The 8,459-nt window shown below is 40.2% G+C and overlaps 1 pseudogene; it reads left to right on the forward strand.

The window, feature by feature from the left end:
- Nucleotides 1-1,161: 1,161 nt before the first annotated feature.
- Nucleotides 1,162-3,691, forward strand: LOC112860436 (large ribosomal subunit protein mL39 pseudogene; annotated as a pseudogene).
- Nucleotides 3,692-8,459: the final 4,768 nt, after the last annotated feature.

Here is an 8,459-nt window from a genome sequence, read left to right on the forward strand (position 1 = left end):
ACCTTTCTTTTTTACCCTAATCATTCTTCTAAAAGTCTATCTTTATTCTGAGTCATAATTAGAAAGCCAAAATTTCATTCTGCTGTTTACCTCTAATAACATTTGTTCATTTTAATCCCCTTATTTACTTTTCTTTGAGTTTACATTTGATTTTTTTAAGTTACTGATTTGACCACTTGGCTAAATTTGCTTCATTCTAGATAATTTTCTAAAATATTCGATTAGCATTATAAATTTTTCTCCAGTAAAATTTTTGGTTCAATTTGAAAAGTTTTGCATGAAGATTTTTAAGTTTTTAAAATGTTATGTATTTTATCATTTCAATTATTACTTGCTTATGAGATAATATCACATCTCTCTCAAATTTTTGTTCATTTTAACAGAAGATCTGTCTTATCTTCTGTAAGAAATATTTGGAATATATTTTTTTCTATATAACTCTAAGTACACTTGAAACAAATCAATCATTTTGTATGCAATCAAACCCCTAGATTGTGAAGACTTGTTATTTGGTAATTGAAATATTTATGCCTTAATGAAATACTCAGATAGAACCAAAAGTGTTTGCAGCTGCTTTGTTTCAGAAATGGCTTTAAAATGATTGTAATGTCAATCCTTTGTGACTGGAAAAAAAAAACAAACTTCAAAATAATTAGAAGCCATTTAGTTTTAGAATAACTTCTCAAAGAATTGAGAATTAAAATTAATACCTAGACACTAAAGTCTCTCATTAGTTGAACTGTTCATAATCAATAAATTTATAGTTCTAAAATGCTTAAATTTTTGGAAAGAAGAAGTATGTAGTGGTTTACAGATAAGTGTCATTTGACAAAAATTTTACAAAGACAACTGACATTTTCATTAGTGAGATTAAAACATGGGAGCACAGGGGTGCCTGGGTCGGTTTAGCATCCAACCTTGGCTCTGGTCATGATCTCATGGTTCGTGAGTTTGAGCCTCGCGTCAGGTTCAGTTCTGACAGCTCAGAGCCAGGAGTCTGCTTTGGATTCTGTCTGCTTTGGATGCTTTCTCCTTCTCTTTCTCTGTCCCTTCCCCACTGTGTTCTCTCTCTCTCTCTCTCTCTCTCTCTCTCAGAAATAATAAATGAATAAACTTTATGAAAAAGAAAAATATGGGAGCACAAGGGCCACGAAAGGGGCAATGTCCTTGGGGGTCGGTAGGCTTCAGCTTTAGCGGGCGGCCCCTGGTGGTGGTATGGCATGACTGGCTAGAGATTTCTAGCACCATGGCCAGCTTCTTAGCTGTCACTGACAGAACTGATGAAATGCAGAAGGATCTCCTTAGTAAAGACAAAGACATGCAGTTATCCATGAACTGAGAAGAGTGAAGCTAAACATGTTGAGAAAAATGATGCTGACCCTATCTTTGTGATGAACAAAACCATTTCAACTTGTTACAATTTGCCAGGCATCTGAGTGGGTGGTAATCCTGGAAGTCCCTTCCAGCTCTTGTGGACAAACAGCCTTGGGACATGTACACCCCGGTGACCAAGTCCCGAGGAATTTAGTTTCTTACTTTCAAAGGTCATGAGCAAGGAGAAGTGAATACATCTTATGGGCATTCTTGAGCCATGATGATGGACTGTATGACAGAGAGGGCATTGGAAAGTGAATATGTGGTCAGTTTGTTCAGAGCTCCAGAGGTTCCTGCAATCTTTGGAGCCTTCTGTTATCATACGGTTTTAGATAAGGGACTTGATGAGTAGATGCCAACAAAAGAGAATCTACATTCCTTCACCAAAGATGCTTGCCCTTTGACTTATAAAGATCTTCCATTCGAAACGCTGGAAGTTGAAGCAAATTGGCATTGGAAAGACTTTAACACAACAAGCACAAAATAGATCTCGTAGAAGAAAAGGCATCTGGGAACCCTGAGAACATCATCCAGCTACACAGATTTGATGACTTAATTGATGTGAGGAAGGGTCCTCTTAGTCCAAGAACAAATATTTGTTCCTGTTATGTAGCATCAGCAGACCACTTTCTAAAATTAAAAAAGAATATTAAATTAAAATAAAAGTCTTCTATGAAACAAAACAAAATAAAACATGAGTTACAGTGGTTGTGTGATGCTGGCCTTGTTAGCTCTGACGCCTTTCCTCAGATTTTTGTTTTCCTCCTACTATCCTCTGGAACTCTCTCTCATCACCTCTCCATTTCCATCATCTCACCTTTACAGAGAAATATTCCTGTGGTTTAGCCCCTTGTAGGCTATGTTCTCTGGTTTCATTTTAAAACAGTGTTTGGGGTGCCTGGGTGGCTCAGTCAGTTAAGCGTCCGACCTCAGCTCAGGTCATCATCTTGCAGTTTGTCAGTTCAAGCCCTGCGACGGGCTCTGTGCTGATAGCTCAAGGGCTGGAGCCTGCTTCAGATTCTGTGTCTCCTTCCCTCTCTGCCCCTCCCCCGTTCTCACTCTGTCTCTCAAAAATAAATAAACATTAACAACAACAACAAAAAAACAACAACAAAACTGTTCCTGGGGCGCCTGAGTGGCTCAGTTGGTTAAGCCTCAGTCCTGATCTCCTGGATCATAGATTCCAGCATCAGGCTTTGAGCTGTCAGCGCAGAGCCTGGAGCCTGCCTAAGGTTCTGTGTTCTCCCTGTCTCTCTCAAAAATAAATAAACTTTTAAAAGCATTAGTAAGTTAAGATTAATAATAAATAATAGTTTAAAAAAAGTGTTACGCTGGGCCACATGGGTGGCTCAGTGAGTGGTTAAACATCTGACTTCTGCTCAGGTCATGATCTCACAGTTGCTGAGTTCAAGCCCTGCATTGGGCTCCCTGCTGCTGTCAGGAGGGACCCTGCTTCAGATCCTCTGTCTTCCTCTCTCTCTGCCCCTCCCCCACTTCTCTCTCTCTCTCTCTCTCTCTCTCTCTCTCTCTCAAAATAAAAGTTAAGTAAAACATGTTCTATAACCCAAACTTGACAATTAACTAGCTTTAAACAAAGAACTGAAACAATTTTACATAAAACTATATTTTCATTCTGGTTCATTTCCATGTGGTAAGCCTAGAGCCCTAGTTAAGGGCCTCCATTCACTGTAGCTAAAGACAGTCCTACAAGACTGGGATTGTTACTTGATTTTTACTATATTCAGTACCATTTTTTGCACTTACTGCATTTGCAACTAATTGACTTAGACAAAATGACCCCAAAATACACTTTGTGCATATGTCAAATAGAAAATGAAAAATAAACACTTTATGTTTTAGAACAACTGATATCAGAAAACCCGGTGACTTAAGGTTGCGAAGGACACCTTGAGAAAAAAACAATAAAGCACAAGAGTGGTGGGCAGATTGTAATACTGATAGGCTCCAAAGGATTTAAAGAAAATCTTTCCATGGAAAGACACCAAAAACAAAGGTTTAAAAAAAAAGTCTATGAATAAAATATAACCAATGCATATACGTGATTTGCAGGGTGATATTTATTCTCTATTTCTTATATTTGTATCAGGTTTAGGAAATTTCCACCATTCTCCCCAAGAGGAAAGTAGTTGGTGGATGCATTCGGCTCAACTCCATACACAGTAAGGAAACGTGGGAATTTATAGCCAAGGAGCAGAGTGGAGAATTACCAAGAGGAAACATCAGAGGTGACGATGGGGGGCGGATTCTGGCTAAACTCACCTACGGGCTTCTTGCTGAAGGCGGGCCAGAGTGCTAGGACATCACCTGGGGAATGGTAGAGGTTGAGGACCCATATTAGATATCAAGGATTCTGACTAAACTGATAGCAGGATTCTCAATGAAATTGGGTAATGCAGAGATGACCATGGAAGCCGAGAAACCATACTTGCCGAGAGTTCAGAGTAGAGCTTAGTAGGCTGAGTAGAGCTTAGTCAAGGAGGGAATCTTTGCCACGACTTCTCCCCAAACCTACTGCCAGCTCTATGTTTCTCTATACCCCTTATCATCTTCTAATACAGTATGCAGTTGATTTATTCATTTTGATACATTTCCCCATGCTAGCATGCAAATTACAAGAGGGCATGGATTTTTGTATCTAATTTGTTCCTTGCCATTGATCCATCAGCTACAACATTGATTGCCCAGAGTAGATACTCAGTAAACATTTGCTGATTTATGATCTATTGCCTAATTTTTGTTGGGCTTTTGCTATAAAATAATTCATGAGAATTCCTTCTAATAACACCTAGAACAAAACCTTTAGTAAATGAAAGCAGTGATCATTTTGTCATATTTTAAGAAGTTAGATCTGTAAAGGGTTAATATAATGCTGTAGAAAGTGAAAGCTGACCCTTTTAGCTGACAATCCTGAATAAAAGGTGTAATTAGCATACTGTTTTGCCTCTTAGATACAATTGATTTTACTGCTGCTAGAAATAGTAAATGGAAGAATTCACCGATTTTATTCTTGTGGATGTTTCTCCTCTTCCATTTAAAGCACCTGAAGTGTTGCTGATAAGCAGGCTTGAAATTTGACAAATATTCTCTAATTTCCTCCTAGTTTTCAAGTGTGCAAAACACAGGCAAAAAAAAAAAAAAAAAGCCAGAAACCTTGCCATAATGTCAAAATGAGAACAAAAGGAGGTCTAACCTCAAAAAGAATATTTTTAGTTGAAATATACATTTGTATGTGAATATTCTAAATATTATCCTTCTGAGTAACAAATCCCATGGATTTCAGGTATTCTGGGAAGAATAGTTACAATGCATTTGTCAATGATTTGCCCAAATTTCACCTACAGTCTTTTAAGTGCTGAGGGGATTTTAGTGACCAAGAGAACAAGATGAGTGCCATTCACGCCCTCACTGAAGTTACGTATGAGAAGACATGGATTCAATCATGCATATACATGAATTTTAAAACAGTGTGCAGGGGCACCCAGGTGGCTCAGCTGGTTGAGCAGACTTGGGCTCAGGTCACAGTCTCTCTGTCTGTGAGTTTGAGCCCTGCGTCCGGCTCTGCGTGGACAGCTCGGAGCCCGGAGCCTGCTTCAGATTCTGTGTCGCCCTCTCTCTGCTCCTTCCCACTCATACTCTGTCTCTCTTTCTCTCAAAAAGAAAGAAACAGGAAAAAATAAAAATAAAATAAAACAGTGTACAATACACAGGGCAATTAACTAGGGTTAGGGTTAGGGTTAGGGTTAGGGTTAGGGTTAGGGTTAGCAATGTACAGATTGTGCAATTTAAACCGCTTTGAGGTCTATGAAGGGACCCTTGAAAATTTGATGTGAAAGCTGAGACTGTAGAAAGAAGTAAGTAAATGCTAACCTAGGTAGAGAGGACATACAAGAGGAGGGGTAGTCTATGGAGAGAGTGTGAGGTGAGTATTTCTCTGAGCAATGCAGGACACTGAAGGACACTCCCGCAAAAGCATAGAACTTCATCGAAGAGAGTTGGGCTATGGGGCTCAGAAGATGAATGGCCTGATCACATATATGAAAAAGGTTAAAATTTATCTTCAAGATAAATGAATCCATTTGAAGATAAGTATGGCATCACTGAAGAGAATGAAAAGGAAGACCACGAGAGACCCTTGGAAGACTAGTGCGGGCATCCAGACCGTGGTAACGTGGACGAGGTGGGTGGCAGTGAAAATGCAGAGAGATGGATAGATTCCAGAGTTATGAGAAGTAAATGACTGGATCTGTGCGATGTACAAGGAGGAGTGAGCAAGTCTCCGGTCGCCATATGTGGCCTGAGGAACTAGGTGAATGTGCTTCCTAATTTGCATGTTTCCTTTCTAATATTGAAGTAATAGAGGAGGAGTATGTGTGGAAGGAAAATTCAATGATGAGTTCAATTTTAGGGAGAAATATTAAACACAGTGGAGGCTGAATCAGATACGTCGGAGCTGAAGAAAGAGATTGGTCATCAGCGGCACATGCATGGTGTTCTGTTTCAACCCTAACTGGTCCTAGTTCAGTGTAGTTCTGACATGAACACCCAGATTTAGCAGCACACTCCGTAAGTCTATGGACATGGTTTCCAGAAAGAATTACAATCACCTTTATTCAGAATCAGAAAAATATGAATGAAAGTAGTAATTATACCCTCAGATGAGGATGTAGCAATCCCATTCTAAGCTTTCAATTATGTGAATATGGTTTTATTTTCAGTTGCTCTCTTGAACTTGAATGTACGTATAGTAATATAACTCATTGTCTTCAGCGATCCATAGTTTGCTCCTTTCAATACAAGACCCTTGTTTTGGGGGGTGCCCGGGTGGCTCAGTTGGTTAAGTGTCCAACTTCGGCTCAGGTCATAGTCTTGCGGTTCCCAAGTTGGAGCCCGTGTCAGGCTCTGTGCTGACAGCTCGGAGCCTGGAGCCTGCTTCGGATTCTGTGTGTCTCTCTCTGCCCCTCCCGACTTATGCTCTGTCTCTCTCTCTCTCTTTCAAAAATAAACATTAAAAAAAATAAAAATAAATTAAAAAAAAGACCTTTGCTATCTTTGTTTCTGTTTCCCTTTTATTTTTCTCACAAAATCCAATTTTCACTTGTAGAAGTAGCTCAATCATCTGCACTTGCAAACCTATTCCCAAACCTGCAATTCCGTGTCACTGGCTGATTCCATGGGGCTCTTGCATTTTTGCATTTCTTGTGAACCAAGGCAATAACAGCTGCATTTTTAGAGAAGCCTGAATCAAGCTTCGCAGTCTCTGCATTCCTGTTACAAAACCCACTCAATGTGTTCATGTCACCTGTCACCTGTCTCTCTTCACATCTTCCTGTGGGAGTTGGGCTTGGGAACTGGCATGAGAAAATACTGGTACTGTCACTACTGCTCTTGCCATAAATAATAAAGTCTTTTGGCTCTGACCCGGGAGTATTATGACTTCTGCCAGAATCCATGAATGAGAGACAGAATAATGAGCTAGCTTGCAAGTAAAGTAACATCAGATCCTTCACAGCTCTCCATTAATATGAAAAATAAAAACAAAAACAAAAACATCAACTACTCTTTGTATGAACTAATAGCGTGATAGAATATCCTGATATGCAATAGACAAAATGAGAGGCAAATTTATCGTGATCACACAATGATATAGGGGCTAGTCAACTTGTTTACATGATAAAAATGAGGCTTCAAGAGGTAATGCCAACAGGAAAAACTCATACTAGATACAATATTATGCAAGGAGAAAATTCTGTCAATCCAGGGAGCCAAAAAATTACAGGTGCAATTTTATTGGTGAAGACATAAGCTATTAATTAGGATTCAAACTCTGATATTATCTATCCTAAAATATAGGGTTATGTTGCAGCTGAAAATATAATTAAACGGGGTGGGGGGAGATGAGATGAGGGCATGGTGGCATTTCTCATTTCCCAATACATGTAAGCACTTCAGAATATAGCTGATTGGTTATAGCATGTGTAACACCCATATACACAGATACACTCCTGGGATTCAGTGTTTGTGCTAATAGTGTGATCTTCAAGTTTCAGGAGAAGATATGCTCTGGAAAGAGTTCTCATTTTGGAAATGGTTAGGAGAAATAAACCACCACAGTATTCACAATGTGTATCCCAGGAGCTCTTCCAGCAGCACTAAATGGCAAGAACTGCTGAAGTTGGAGAATTCACGGGAAGGACAAGAGCCGATTTATCATAGCATGGCAGGCCCCTGAATTGCTAAAGGGTCAGGTGCATTCTGCCCCAAATCTTTCATCTTTCTAAAAGGTAATCTCTCAAACAGCACTTGCTAAGAGCTCCTCAGCTACACAGTACCTGGATTTATGACCTACAGAGACACTTGGCATGGTGGTGGACTGAGATTTTGCTGTCTCACATGTATTTGGAGTGGAGGTAAGTGCTACGTTCATCTAAATCCCAGCTTCCAATGGCCTCCCTCTATCAGGCAGTGTGTGTCAGGGAGGCAGAGCCTGCATATAGCAAGGATTCCAAGATGTATGAACATACGTTTGCAGGTGTATGTTTGGACACAGGCATGCACATACGGGGACTTACGCATTAAGCCCTCATGATTGCTCACAAGGCTATGGGTGAGTTGGGTCGGTCTCCTGATCCTAACTGGGCACATTCACGTTTCCACTTAACCCCACGTCAGACAGGTGGTTCAACTGATGTAGACTGGACTTTCCTATATACCTGTAGGTCAGCTGGTTGTCACTCAATCTGGGTTGACCTTGTCTGGGTCCACTAGGGCTACTTGCCTCGTCCGTGTTCCTTCTTATCTTCCACCAGGCTCTTCCATACTTCCCATTTATGTCTCGGAGGCAGAATTCCCAGAGAGAGTGGAAGGAACACAAGGGTCTTGAGCAAAGGCCCAGAACTACCACACTATTGGTTCCAGTACTTTCCATTGGTTAAAACAAGTCACAGTCCAGCTAAGATTTAAGAATCCCCACCTGTAGGGGTACCTGGGTGGCTAAGTCAGTTAAGTGTCTGACTTGATTTCAGTTCAGGTCATGATCTCACTGATTCTGAGTTCCAGCCCTGCAC

The sequence above is a fragment of the Puma concolor genome, chromosome A1 (genome assembly GCF_028749965.1).
Source record: "Puma concolor isolate L17-30 chromosome A1, mPumCon1.1.hap2, whole genome shotgun sequence".
NCBI classification, from domain to species: domain Eukaryota; kingdom Metazoa; phylum Chordata; class Mammalia; order Carnivora; family Felidae; genus Puma; species Puma concolor.